The 14,942-nt window shown below is 43.6% G+C and overlaps 1 protein-coding gene and 1 pseudogene across 3 annotated transcripts in view; one reads left to right on the top strand and one right to left on the bottom strand.

Moving 5' to 3' along the window:
* The window catches only part of ENPP6 (ectonucleotide pyrophosphatase/phosphodiesterase 6), a 116,835-nt gene that overhangs the window by 30,066 nt on the left and 71,827 nt on the right, over positions 1–14,942 (top strand). The window lies entirely within an intron of this gene.
* LOC112834440 (ER lumen protein-retaining receptor 1 pseudogene) lies at positions 13,845–14,936 on the bottom strand (annotated as a pseudogene).

Here is a 14,942-nt window from a genome sequence, read left to right as displayed (position 1 = left end):
ATGGCGTGTCCAGCCTGGGGAATGCATTGGCAGGTGCCTGACCTGCACAGCCCGGATCCTGGAGCACCTGTCACTGCAGCCACGAATGGGGCCCGGCTTGGCACAGGTGGCCCCCCTCTTCCGACTCACTGTAGTCAGAGAGGTCTGGTCATCCAAGCTGCTGAATGGACCGTGTGCTGGGGGGAGGCATTTCCCCAGGGGCAGGGGTAGCGGCTCCCGGAAGGGCACAGGGGTGCTAGAGAAGTTAAACGCTCATTGCGGGGACCGTTACAAATTGGGGTTCAAAATCACTGGCCTTAACGCAAAGAGAAAGGAAGAGGAGGGTGATAAAGGGTAGGATAATAAAACACTGAACAGAAGCAAATAGTGACTAGAAGCAAATAAGAAGAAAAGTGAAACAAAACAAAGATGAGGATGGGAGGCGGGGTGGCTGAGGACGTGGAAACAACACGAGAACCACAACGAGGGACGTTCAAACTGGCCGATCGCTCCCGGCTCTGCAGGTTGCGAGGTTCACTTTTGCTGCAGTGACTGAAGGGGCTCCCCTGGGTGCGCGGCCCCTCGGCTCCCCGGGCCTCGCTGCCTACCTCGGCCCGGATTCTTGGCATGTTTAGCATCTTCCCAAACAGCTTCAAGAATCCTGGGGTGCCCTCAAACCGTGAAATGCAAAACCGAAACGCGTGGCGGGCACAGGCGCGAGGCTCCTAGCATCGCCCTGGTGTGGCTGCAGGTGGCGGTGATTTTTGTGACCGCCAGGAGAGGGCAGTGTCGGGCCAGGCATGTCCCCGGCACAGGGACGACGTTTTCTCAGTCCTCTACGGTTAGGTTCTGAATGTGGGATTCACCCCTCCCAAACTTTCCTGAGCAAGGCACGCATGTGGCAATGCTTCTTTTCCCTATTCCTTCAAGGATTTGAGAGTCGGCTTCAGACCGTGTTGTGTAAACACGAAATAAGAGGCGGCCCGGCCTCCGCCCTCCCTAGAAGCCATTGACACCTGCACGCCCTTTGATAGCATTGCCCTGTAAAGGGGGATTTAGGTGATGGTGTGCATCTACCAAATGCCTACCATGTGCCTACCGTGTGTTAACGGTCTAGCTTCTCCAATTATTTAACTCTGCGAGAAAGTATGATTATCTCCATTTTCCTGATGCGGAAATGGAGGCTCATTAAAGTTAAATGACTTGTGTGAGCTCCCAGGGCAGGGGTAGGATCCCGACTTTGGTCTGGTGGGCTCCAACACGCCCTCCCCTAGGCCACATGCTTCTCACAGGTCCTCAGTTCCTGCCAGTTCTCATCCTGCCTGAGCTTCTATTTTTAACTCAAAAAGCTCCTCTGTTCCCCTGGTGTCGACTCTTTGGACTGAGAAACTATCAAGATATCAAAAAGATACTTCTCGCACCTAGCCAAGCGAAGAATTGCTCATTTGAGTTACTCTTTCATCCGCAAGGCAAATTATCTTTCAACACATCTTATGTATGCTAAGAGCACCCAAGCAGAACTATATACACAAATCATTAGGTGAGGCGTAGTGTCAACTCCAAAGCCCTCCATTTACATGCTGATCGCTGGTGCTCATTGATCAGAGCAGATAAACTGTGGCGAGAGTGGTGACCTAAACTGTTTTTTCCTCCCATGACTTGGGAAGCTGGGCAGCTGGTCTCCCTTCTCCACGGCCACACCTGGCCCAGGGTAGTGAACATGGACAGGCCAGCATCATACCTCACACGTTCTAGCAACGACAGACAAAACTAATCACACTGACAAAAGGTAGTTTTCTTCCATTTGTTCCTACCGAAAAGAAAAGCTTGAGGTGGAACGGTTTTTATTTTTATAGATTGGTGGGTCCACACTAGATTGAGCCATTGACATTGCTGGTTACCTCACACTCCTGAACAGCTGAATTTGATAATTCTTTATCGGTTTCTGGAATTAATGGTTGATCCAATAATATTTTGATATCTGGTCCCTGTTGTTGGAGATCACCCATCGGTCATCCCAGATTCTACACCAATTGAAAAGCTGGATTGGAGAGTGTGGGTTGGATCCAAGAACTACATGCTCCTTTTTTTTTTTTTTACTGAGTTGAACTCTCCATCCTTGTTCCCCACCCCTCCCCCAGCCACAGGTGGGACAACTGGAGAACTGGAACCACCCCCTGCGCTCCCCTGCCCTGGCAAGAGCTGCTGTCCTGGGTGAGAGGAGAGAATGTAAACACTTGCAGGCAGACAGGCTAGGAGGGGGGCTGGAGCCTGTTTTATGGTCAAGTAACCACCCCAAGTAGTGTGAGGAATGTGGCCAATCTTATGTAACCGGGGGAGAGGAGGACAGTTCAGTGGCGGGGCGGGGGGGTGGGGGAGATGGAGGCTTTATCACTAGGGAGACAGTGTTTCAGGATAAAGGTATTGGCTGAATTTCACTCGCGTGCGCAAGAATAAGGGCCAGGAATAAGAAGTTTCTCTTTCGAATACCTTCCATCTCCAGAAGTCCCTAGAAGTACTCAGTAAAATGGGAATGTGTCTCTCAAAAGAGATTCCATCTTAATGCAATAATTAATTCAGGCTTGTTTCTAACTGCGCACAGAGGTGAGGATAGATTAAATTGTTTGGGAAATTCTTTGAGCTTTGATTTTTAAAAAGTCAGCTTTCCAAAAATCGTGTTTAAAATAAAAGCGCCAAAACTTACATTTTTGTCCTTATGCAGGAAAATAATTTGTGTTTCTTTTCCTGTATTCTGGTTGTTAAATAATCGCACCAATCGAGGGCATGCCAGAAAAATAAAACCGTGCATTTTTTTTGAGTCCAGTGACCTCAAAACTATGAGTGTGAATGTCTCTAATAAAAACTCTCTCTCCGTTTTAACATTTGGGGTTATTTTTGTTGCAGTCCCTACACTTCATGCTATAATCAAAGCCTGTTATCTCGGTCTTGCAATATCTGTGACTCAGACTCTAATCATGACTGTGTCTGGCACATAGATCAGTAGTTGCATTTAAAGACGTGCAAATTTTGAGCTTTTCTTTCAACTGGAGCTTGCCTATTTCATTTGAAGCCCCTTCTTTAACATACCAAATTCTGTCTTTGAACAAGTTAAGAAAATAAGATGTGTTTCCCAACTGAGGTGATCCTTAAAACCAATTTCAACTTGTAAGTTGCATGCTTTGAGCAATACATTGTTAATTCTTTCAAGTCTCTTGGGTATCAAGTAGTCATCTGAAAGTTCGCCGATCTAAATAGGGTCTAAACTAACCTTTAGAGCTTCCAAATGCTCAGGAAAAAGTGCTGAGAGGGGTCTAGTGGTAGAAAGCTTGGCTTATAACATTCTCGGGTTGCCTGGCTCTGAATCAGGTAGATAGTTATTTCCTGGAGCCACATCCATTTGAGGTGTTGTATATACATTCAGTCTTTAAAATGCACCCATTCACTTGAGGCCCCCGGATTTCAGACCTTTGGGAGCCTCTCTTTTCACAGCTGGACTTTTTCCAGAGGAAGAGGGAATGTATGATCCCTATCTGCTTCGTCGGTATCCCTTGTCTGGCGGCATTCCCTTCTTTAGAGATATTTATGGTAATGTTTGTGTATGAGAGTCCACTATAAAAGATAAAAGTGTCTGGCTTTCTGGAGATCTGTGCACCTCCATGTGGTTACCTTGGTGAGAGTCTCAGAAGCAAACCTGGGTTATGAGGCAATTTCTCTTACCACGACCGCGTCCTGATGGGCTGATAAACAGCCCGGTGGCTGGAAGGGGGTGGATGCTGGGAAGCCTGAGGGCACTGAATCGGTGGGATCTGGCTGTGAATTGGGCCTCTGCCTTCTTACCAGCTGTGCTGCCACTTGAAGCCTTAGTTCTCCCCCTGCCAATGAGGATAACAGTACCCATCTCTTATTAGAGTTATGTTGAAGACTAAGGTGAAAGCATATAGCACCTAATTCCAGATACTTACGAGGTGGCCAAGAACTAGTCTTATTACTAAGCTGATCAGTCTTATGACCAAGCTTATTACCTGTCAAATTGGTTCAGACCTTTGGCCTTCAGGTGTGAAGCCGTCCTGAGTGAGTCTAACTTGGTCTCTAGCAGCCCCCATGCATTGCCCCAGTTAAAGTGCTTCCAGAATTGGCTGAGCCCTGCATCCTTATACATGGACAGAGCCGGTGCCCTGAAGCCATCCTGTCCTTGAAGGTGGAGGCTTTATAGATTGCATAATAGCAAGCTCAGCAGCGGCTGCAGCCTCCCTGTGCACTTATTAAGCGCTGAGGATCGTATTGAGTGCGGGTTCATACACTGGCGAGCTAGTGTTAGTAGATCATCCTGGTTAAGAGCAAGGACTCTGGCTCCAGGCTCCCTGAGTTGAATCCACTACTCCTGCTGTTGAAAGACATCAAGAAAGTTTCCTCCCTGGGCCTCAGTTACTTCATCTCTAAAGTGGGCTAACAATAGTACTTATCCCCTAATTTACTGTCAGGATTAGACGCTATGTTAGTTTCATGGAGCTGCTATAACAAAGTACCACACGCTGTGCACCTTGGAACAACACAAATTTATTGTCTCATAGTTCCGGGTGCCCGCGGTCAGAAATCAGGGTGTTGGCAGGGTCACACTCCGACTCAAAGCTCCGAGAGAGTATCCTTCCTTGCTCCTTCTGGCTTCTGGTAGCTCTTGGTGCTCCTTGGCTTAGAGATGGCTATCTTCTCCCTGGGTCTTCACACATCTTCCCTCTGTGTGTGTCCACCTCTGTGTCCCAAGTCCCCCCCCCCTTTTTTTTTTAAAGATTTTATTTATTTATTTGACAGAGAGACAGCGAGAGAGGGAACACAAGCCGGGGGAGTGGGAGAGGGAGAAGCGGGTTTCCCGCCGAGCAGAGAGCCCGATGCAGGGCTCGATCCCGGGACCCTGGGTTCATGACCTGAGCCGAAGGCAGATGCTTGACGACTGAGCCACCCAGGCGCCCCTCAAACTTCCCCTTTTGATAAGGACATCAGTCATCTTGAATTAGGGCCAAGCCTAGTGACTTCATTTCAATTTGATCATCCTCTCTAAAGATCCAATTTCCAGATAAGGTGACATTTTGAGGTACTAGGCGTTAGGACTTGGATGTATCTTTCGCGGGAGGACACATTCCAACCTCTAACATACAAACTGCGAACAATACTTGGAACAGAGCCAGCACTGCCTATGTGTTGACAATGTTTATTTTTAAGACCACAGTCCAGCCAGGAAAGTACTGTTATTCCCATTTTAGAGATGGAAAAAATGAGGCTCTGAGAAGCTAAGGATTAGCTTCAATCCCCACAGCTAGAAAGGGGGAAGACCTCTTAGCCCAGACCCTGGTGTGTCTGACCACGTGCCTGCTATCTCCCCACAGTAGCCAAAATCTCCCGGGGCGGACAGACTGCCCACAGCCTGTCTCAGTGTGCCTGTCACGCATGGTTGTGACACAGATTTCCAGCGGGTGGCCCCAGAGGCCTGCCCGCAACTCTGACCTCGGCCTCACGAGTGCTGCCCCTGGGTGAAAATGTCTATGTTCTGAAAGAATCATTTCCCAGATCCTCATTAGTGTTTTAGAACCTGTATTTATATCACCATGGTTCGACTAAGCGGATGGGCCTAACGTGTAACTTCGTTTTTCCCTTTTCAATGCGCTATCCGAATATCGATTAGACACGGGCCCATTCATCCAGTGGAAACACCTGTGGGCCCCAGGAAACTACAACGAATGACTTTAGAAATTAAAGATTCATATTACTCTGTAGAGGTGATTATACGTCAGAATTAGGAATACTTTTGTAGAATAAATTCCTCTACTGGTTCCTCCTTGGCTGTGGAACCTGAGTGCTTAGTAATATAATAGGCCTATGGGGTTGTTTTCTGCGTGTTTACTTACAGACGTAAGTAAATGGTTAAAAAAAGAAAAGCCAAGAGGTCTCCTCTTGAGATCAGCATAAATTTATGATCCGGAATACAAACAGGACCACTAACTCTATTGTAGTCATGAAAAGTGAAGAGCAAAGAACATTATATTGAAGGACAGGTGATCAGAGTTCAAGTTGCTTTTGTTGTCTTTGCCCCTGCACCTGATGCACCACTTGTCAGCACTGTGACCTTGAGCAAATATTCGACCCTTTCACACATAATATGTACCTAATGCAGAGTTATTCCTTGCCTCTGAGTGTACAGATAGATGATTAGACCCAGCGGCCACCCGTGGTCCCCTGCATTTCTGAAATGTGTGTGGAACCGTAAACACAAGGCCCTGTGGTGGTGACATCAGACTCGGATGGTGCCTAACAGTTAAGGACCCTACTCAAGAGGTCAATGTGATTTTCTTGAAAAATCTGTGCCTTATGGTTTTGTTTTGCGCTGGGTCTTCTCTATTTGTCTATTTGCCTGACTCTACCTCCCCTAGCCCTCCTGGAGCTCCGAGAGGCTGACCTTCTAGGTGGCCTCAGCTGGACAGAGGGAGAAGATTGAATTCGGGAGACTGGTCCTGACTCTTGGCTCAGCGCTGGCCACGTTCCTCGGCTTGCTCTTCAAGTCTCAGTGGGGTGGCGGGTAGGGGTGCTGGCTCCCTGCCACACTAATCTTGGGTTGCCTCACCGTCTCTTGTTGGTGCTCCTAAACCCTGGCCACCCCTTTGTAAATCGCCCCTCTCGGCAAACTGTACCATCTGTTTACTGTGCCAGGATCTTGATCGAATCAAGCCATGACTATCTTGAATTGTCCCAGCACAGCGTATCATTAAGAGCATCTCACCCTTTAAGGAAAGTGAACGATGAGTGACGGAAAGCGGAATTCTGTTTTACCTGAATAAGAAATCCCCCCCTCTCTCATCTCGTCTTCATTTCGTGCTTGCCTTCACCTCTGTGTGCAGTACTCTTTGCGCCTGAAAAAGTCCTCCTTAGCTTTCAAATCCCAGCTCCTCTAGAAGCTCTCCCTGACTCTTGCCGGCCGAGTTGGCCTCCCCTCACTCTGCATTCCTCGCAGGCCCCCCATGTCCTTCCTAGCCCACTTCTCGTGCTTCACTGTTCCTATGAGATAGCAAAAGAGAGGGTGCTTCGCAGCACGACAGTGAGAGCTGCTGGGTAAAATACAGGGTGCCTGGCCACATTTGAATTTTAGGTGAACAACAAATAATATTTTAGCAGAAGTATGTTCCGTGGAATACTGGGACACACTTATAGTAAAAATTCATTGTTATCTGAAATTCAGATTTAGCTGGGAATCTTACATCTTTGTCTTTTACTTTTTTCTTTTTCCCCCCCGAAAATAAACCTGGCAACTCTAACTACAATGGCCTTCTAAAGTGGGTGGCTCCGGTTTAAAGAAACACTTTCTTTCCTTTTTCCTTCTTTCCCTTCTGCCTTCCTTCCTTCCCTTTTCCTAGCATTCTATGAGCTCATGAGTATGCAAACTTGGGAGCTGAGCAGGAGCTCTGGAGGACTGAACTGCTTTTGAGAAAACTGAGGTCTGGAGAGAAATTTGGCCAGTAGGCTCTGTGGAGCAGAGAATGGAGAGGAGGTCAATCAGTGAGATGGACAAGGCTGGGGCCTTCACAGGGAGAGGCCGAGGAGGAATATTTTGTCAGGCGGCGGGGGGGGGGGGGGGGGGGGGAGGGGGGGGGGGGTTTTTTTAGAAATGTAATGCAATGTAGCAAATGACTCAGCTTCTTTTCTGCGGTGCCATGTATTATGGAAGCAGGAGTCTAGAGGTGGAGATGCCTGCAATTATGTGGGAATTTGCAAGAATCTTGGTGGAAATAAGGTTGCAATCATTCATGTGGAGAGCCTCCAGCTGATCTCTAGATTATTTTGTTTCTGTGATTCTCCACCCTAATAATAACAATAAAAGTTAATGTTAACAGTGCTTACTATGTGCTATGTGTATATATGTATGCGTATGTGCATATGTATGTGTTTGCACATATGTCTGTGTATACACAAACACACTCCTCGTTCTGTTGAGTCTGAGTAAGCACAAAATCCAATTACCACACTTGAGTTAAATAATACCAATTAAATAATACCAGCTGGAGAGCAACAGGATTCTAACTTCAGTTGCCACCCCATATTCACTCAAATAAATATGGCAACCTTAATTGTAGCTATTGTAGCATAAAGTATAATTCACTGCTGGTCCCTCAGTCCACCGATCACTATGTAAATAACAAATGTACGTCATGATCAGTGACCAATCGCATCACTTCCTTCAAAGTCTGTTGGTAATTTGTCGTTGCACGTGTTACTTAGCTCATGCACAGACAGCAAAACATGTAATCGTGTTGCCTCCTCGCCTCCCAGGGATAAACCCACATAATTTAACTTTGATGCACTCCTGCTGCTGGATAATGCTCCAGGTCACCCTAATTCTCTTCAACACTTGAACAAAGGTGGGAAATGGGCTTTTTAGTACAAAAACATTTTCAGTAATCTAGGAAATAGACCAAGGAGCTATTTCAACTTTTTTTTTTTAAAGATTTTATTTATTTATTTGAGAGAGTGAGAGAATGAGAGATAGAGAGCACGAGAGGGAAGAGGGTCAGAGGGAGAAGCAGACTCCCCGCCGAGCAGGGAGCCCGATGCGGGACTCGATCCTGGGACTCCAGGATCGTGACCTGAGCCGAAGGCAGTTGCTTAACCAACTGAGCCACCCAGGCGCCCTATTTCAACTTTTAAAAGCCTATTTTCTTAGAGGGACTGTTGACTAGGCTATTGGTGCTACAGTGGGAGATCATGCAGTTTCTTTAGCTGAGTTTTGGAAGAAATATGACCTAAACATGCAGCTGAAAATATCCATGCATCATGGAAGCAAGGAATATGTGTATGATGTGGCAGAAATGTACTGTATTGTGCAAATAACTTTGTAGGATCTGAACCCAAAGTAGATGGACTCATAGAGGAAATAACTGATCGTGGGGATGTTGACATCGGGCACCATTGAAGACTGTCACCATGCAGTCAGGGGAACTTAGCAAAGGCGAACTTATTGACATAAATGAAGAAAGCAGTTGTGATGAGAAGGAGGAAGATGTCCTAAATTGACACCAGCAAAAATCTTCATATTAAAAGAATTCTCAGAGATATTCCATGGTATTGAAAGCACAAAGGATAAAATGTTTGAAGCTGATCCAAACTTAGAAAGGGTAGGACAGTTTGCTAAAGCAAGGAAAATATGCTTACTTTTATCATGTTATATCTTGGGAAGAAGGCAAGCACTGTTCAAACCGGTCTGATAAGTTTTGTTTTTACAAGGAAAGAAGACTTTTTGTCAATATTTCTAATATTTTAAATTACAGTGTACTAATAAGTGTTAATTTTACTATTTTCTTCAATTCTCTATACAGTTATTACTTACAGTAAGAGAGTTTTTAATATTTTGACAAAAATACTAAAAGCCATGGAAGAAGTGTAATTTTTCCCACTGATTATTAGGATAGTTTTGCATGGTTTCAGATTGCACGGTCATTTTTTAAAAATTTTAATTCCAGGATAGTTAACATATAGTGTTCTATTAGTTTCGGGTGTACAATATAGCGATTCAACAGTTCTATACATTACTCAGCGCTCATCGTAAGTGTGCTCCAATCCCATTCACCTATTTCACCACCCCCATAACCATCTGCTTGTTCTCTATAATTAATAGTGGTTTTTTTGTTCATTTGTTTTTTGAACAAATTTTTGAATTTTTTTTGTTCATTTGTTCTGTTTCTTAAATTCCGTATACCAGTGAAATCAGATGGTATTTGTCTTTCTCTGATTGACTTATTTCGCTTAACCTTATACCTTCTAGATCCAGCCATGTTGTTGCAAAAGGCAAGATTTCATTCTTTTTATGGCTGAGTAATATTCCATTGTATATATCTACCACATCTTTATCCATTCATCAGTTGATAAACACTTGGGCTGCTTTCATAGTTTGGCTATTATAAATAATGTTGCCATAAACATAGGAGTGCATATATCCCTTGGAATTAGTGCTTTCATATTCTTTGGCTAAATACCCAGTAGTGGAATTACTGGATCATATGGTAGTTCTATTTTTAATTTTTTGAAAAACCTCCATACTGTTTTCCACAGTGGCTACCCCAGTTCTCATTCCCACCAACAGTGCACAAAGGTTCTTTTTTCTCCACACCCTTGCCAACACATATTGTTTCGTCTTTTTGATTTTAGCCGTTTGGACAGATGTGAGGTGATATCTCATTGTTGTTTTGATTTGCATCTCCTTGATGATGAGTGATGTTGAACATCTTTTCATGTGTGTGTTGGCCATCTGTATGTCTTCTCTGGAGAAATACCTGTTCATGTCTTCTGCCCATTTTTAAATTAGATTATTTATCTTTTTGGTGTTGAGTTGTAAAAGATCTTTGTACATTTGGATACTAGCCCTTTGTTGGATATGTCCTTTGCATAGATCTTCTCCCATTCAGTAGGTTGTCTTTGTTTTGTTGATTGTTTCCTTCACTGTGAAGAAGCTTTTAATTTGGTGTAGTCCCAATAGTTTATTTTTGCTTTTGTTTCCCTTGCCTCAGGAGACACATCTAGAAAAATGTTGCTATGGGCAATGTCAAAGAAATTACTACCTGTGCTCTCTTCTAGGATTTTATGGTTTTAGGTCTCACATTTAGGTCCTTAATCTATTTTGAGTTAATTTTGTGTATGGTGTAACAAAGTGGTCCACTTTCATTCTTTTGCATATAGCCGTTCAGTTTTCCCAACACCATTTATAGAAGAGACTTTTTCCCATTGCATATTCTTTCCTTCTTTGTTGAAGATTAATTGACCATATAATCGTGGGTTTATTGATAAGCTCTTTATTCTGGTCCTTTGATCTATGTGTCTGTTTTTGTGCCAGTACCATACTGTCTTGATTACTCAGCTTTGTAGCATATCTTGAAATCTGGGAATGTGAGACCTCCAGTTTTGTTCTCCTTTTTCAAGATTGCTTTGGTTATTCAGGGTCTTTCTGTGGTTCCATACAAATCTTAGGATTGTTTGTGCTAGTTCTGTGAGAAATGCTGTTGGTATTTTAATAGGGATTGCATTAGATATTTAGATTGCTTTGGGTAGGATGGACATTTTAATAATATTTGTCCTTCCAATCCATGAGCATGGGATATCTTTCCATTTGTTTGTGTTGTCTTCAATTTCTTTCATCACTGTTTTATAGTTCTCAGACCTCCTTGGTTAAGTTTATTCCTAGGTATTTTATTATTTTTGGTGCAACTGTAAATGGGATTATTTTCTTAACTCCTCTTTCTGCTACTTCATTATTGGTGTATAGAAACGCAATGGAGGGCGCCTGGGTGGCTCAGTCGTTAAGCGTCTGCCTTCGGCTCAGGTCATGATCCAGGGTCCTGGGATCGAGTCCCACATCAGGCTCCCTGCTCAGCAGGAAGCCTGCTTCTCCCTCTCCCACTCCCCCTGCTTGTGTTCCTGCTCTCGCTGTCTCTCTCTGTCCAATAAATAAATAAAATCTTAAAAAAAAAAGAAACGCAATGGATTTCTGTATATTGATTTTGTATCCTGTGACCATACTGAATTCATTTATCAGTTCTAATAGTTTCATGGTGGAGTCTTTAGGGTTTTTTTATATAGAGTATCCTGTCTTTTGCAAATAGTGAAAGTTTTACTTCTTCCTTAACAGTTTGGGTTTTTTTTTTTTTAAGATTTTATTTATTTATTTATTTATTTATTTATTTATTTGAGAGAGAGAGAGTGAGCGAGCGAGTGAGAGAACAGGAGCGGGGGGCGGGGAGGCAGAGGGAGAAGCAGACTCCCTGCTGAGAAGAAAGCCTGATGTAGGGCTCAATCCCGGGACTCCAGGATCATGGCCTGAGCCGAAGGCAGATGCTTAACCTACTGAGGCACCCAGGTGCCCCTTTCTTACCAGTTTGGATGCCTTTTATTTCTTTTCGTTGTCTTATTGTTGTGGTTAGGATTTCTAGTATTATGTTGAATAAAAGTGATGAGAGTGGACACTCTTGTCTTGTTCCTGAACTTAGAGGGAAAGTTCTCAGTGTTTTACCAATGAGTATGATGTTAGCTGTGGGTTTTTCATAGATTGTCCTTATTATGTTGAGGTATGTTCCCTCCAAACCTACTTTGTTGAGGGTTTTTATCATGAATGGATGGTGTACTTTGTCAAATGCTTTTTCTGCACCTATTGAAAGGATCATATGGTTCTTATCCTGTCTTCTATTAATGTGATGTATCAGGTTGATTGATTTGCAAATATTGGACCGCCCCTTGTATCCTGGGAAGAAATCCAACTTGATAGTGGTGAATAATTTTTTTTAATGTATTGTTGGATTCAGTTTGCTAATATTTTGTTGAGGATTTTTGCACCTATATTCATCAGAGATATTGGCCTGTAGTTCTCTTTTTTTGGTAGTGTCTTTATCTTGTTTTGGTATCAGAGTAATGCCGGCCTCATAAGATGAATTTAGAAGCTTTTCTTCCTCTTCTGTTTTTTGGAATAGTTTGAGAATAATAGGTATTATTAACTCTTCTTTAAATGTTTAGTAGAATTCATCTGTGAAGCTGTCTGGTCTAGGACTTTTGTTTATTGGGAGTTTTTTGAATACTGATTCAATTTCATTGCTGGTAATTTGTCTGTTCAAATGTTCATTTTCTTCTTGATTCAGTTTTCAGAGGTTATATGTTTCTAGGAATTATCCATTTCTTCTAGATTGTCCAAATTGTTGGAATAAAATTTTTCAGGATATTCTTTTATAATCCTTTGTATTTCTGTGGTGTAGGTTATTTCTCCTCTTTCATTTCTGATTTTGTTTATTTGAGTCCCCTCTCCCTGCTTTTTTTGATGAGTCTGGCTAAAGGTTTATCAATTTTGTTGATCTTTTTAAAGAACCAGCTCCTGGTTTCATCGATCCATTCTATTGGCTTTTTAGTTTCTATTTCAGCTATTTCTGTTGTAATCTTTATTATTTTCTTCCTTCTACTGGATTTGTATTTTGTTTGTTCTTTTTCTAACTCCTTTAGGTGTAAGATTAGGTTGTTTATTTGAGATTTTTCTTGCTCTTGAGGTAGGCCTGTAGTGCTATAAGCTTCCCCCTTGGAATAGCTTTTGCTGGATCTCAAAGACTTTGAATCATGCGTTTTCATTTTCATTTGTCTCCATGTATTTTTTTTTTAATTTCCTTTTTGATTTCTTGGTTGACCCATTCATTGTTTAGTAGCGTGTTATTTAACTTCCATGTATTTGTGATCTTTACAGATTTTTTCTTGTTGTTGATTTCTAGTTTCATAGCATTGTGGTTGGAAAAGATTCATAGTATGAGTTTGACTTTTCAATTTGTTGAGACTTGTTTTGTAGCCTAATATGGGATCTGTTCTGGAGAATGTTCCATGTGCACTTGAAAAGAATGTGTATTCTTCTGTTTTATGATGGAATGTTCTGAGTATATCTGTTAGATCCATCTGGTCCAATATGTCATTCAAAGCCACTGTTTCCTTGTCGATTTTCTGTTTGGATGATCTATCTGTTGATATAAGTGGGGTGTTAAAGTCCCTTACTATTATTGTATTACTGTCAATTACTTTCTCTATGTTTGTTATTAGTTGCTTTATGTATTTGGGTGCTCCCCTGTTGGATGCATAAATATTTACAATTGTTATATCTTCTTGTTCCCTTTATGATTATATAGTGTCCTTCTTTGTCTCTTGTTACAGTCCTTGTTTTAAAGTCTGTTTTGTCTGAGATAAGTATTGCTGCCCCAGCTTTCTTTTTACTTCCATTTGCATGATAAATGCGTTTCCATCACTTTCGCTTTCAATCTGTGTCTTTAGGTCTGAAATGGGTATCTTGTAGGCAGCAAATAGATGGGTTTTGCTTTTTTATTTTTTTCATTTTCCTCGGTTTATTTCAAGAGAACAAAGAATCAACCATCAATTCTGTACAAAAATGTGGCTGTTGAGCCACAGTGACCCTCAGGCCAACCCCCTTTGCCACGTCTGGCCCCCTCGTCCCCCGCTAAATTGTCAAAAAATGAGGACAAGACCAAAAAACCCCAAACTCTGGAAAAAAATTATATTGAAAAGTCAGGGAGACCGTCCCTCCCCTCCTCCCTCTCCCCAATCCTGAACTTTGAGGGGTTTGGTGGGGAGGCTGCGTTCTTGGCCACGATGGGAGGTCAGACAGGTGGGTGTGTGCAGGTTTAGTGTTTGGCAACGGGCAGGGCTGGGGGTTAGGGTCTGCAAGGGAGTCGAGGGGCTTTGGGGGAGGGAAAAGATCTCCGACCCTGCCCCACCCCACAGGACACTCAAAAACAGTTTATAAAAATCAGGGGCCAGGGAGTAGAAGAGAAAGGAGTCATCAGAATCAAAAACTAAATAGTGGAAAGATTTTTTTTTCTTCTCTAAAAGGCAAAAAACTACAAACACCCCAGGTCCTGAGCTCCCCAAGACTTGGGTCCTCCACCGCCCCCTGAAACCCGGCAGGAGGGGGGCCAGGGAGTGCGGAGAGGTTGGTTCTTTAAAAAGTCACCCCTGGACGGGAAGGCTCTTCGTTGTTTGCTGCCTTCCTCCACCTCTCGCGGGCCGCCGAGGAGAGGGATGGCCGGGCCCAGGGCTATGCCGGCAAACTCAGCTTCTTCCCCTTCAGGACTCTGGTGATGTAGAGGTAGAAGAAATCGCAGTAGAGGACAGTCTGGACTAGGCCCGCCACAATGGCAATGAGGTCGAAGAAGCCCTCGAAGTGGTAGCGCCAGATCCAGTTGAAGAGATAGAGCGTGCGGTAGACGCCCAGCGCGAACAAGTAGTGGCTGGTGATCGTCTCGGCCTCTCCCGTCTTGCTCACCATGAACAGCTGGGGCAGGATGGCTACCGACTCCAGGTAGATGGAGAAGGTCCAGAGGATCTCTAGAGGGGTAAAATCATGGTTGACCAGGAACGCCAGGATGGCCGTGGGAACAACAAGAAACTCCACCCGG

The sequence above is a fragment of the Callorhinus ursinus genome, unplaced genomic scaffold (assembly GCF_003265705.2).
Source record: "Callorhinus ursinus isolate GAN/ISIS: 27379988/994484 unplaced genomic scaffold, GSC_fseal_2.0 scaffold17, whole genome shotgun sequence".
Classification (NCBI taxonomy): domain Eukaryota; kingdom Metazoa; phylum Chordata; class Mammalia; order Carnivora; family Otariidae; genus Callorhinus; species Callorhinus ursinus.
Note: the sequence above shows the minus strand (reverse complement) of the source record. Positions and strands in the feature narration are given on the sequence as shown.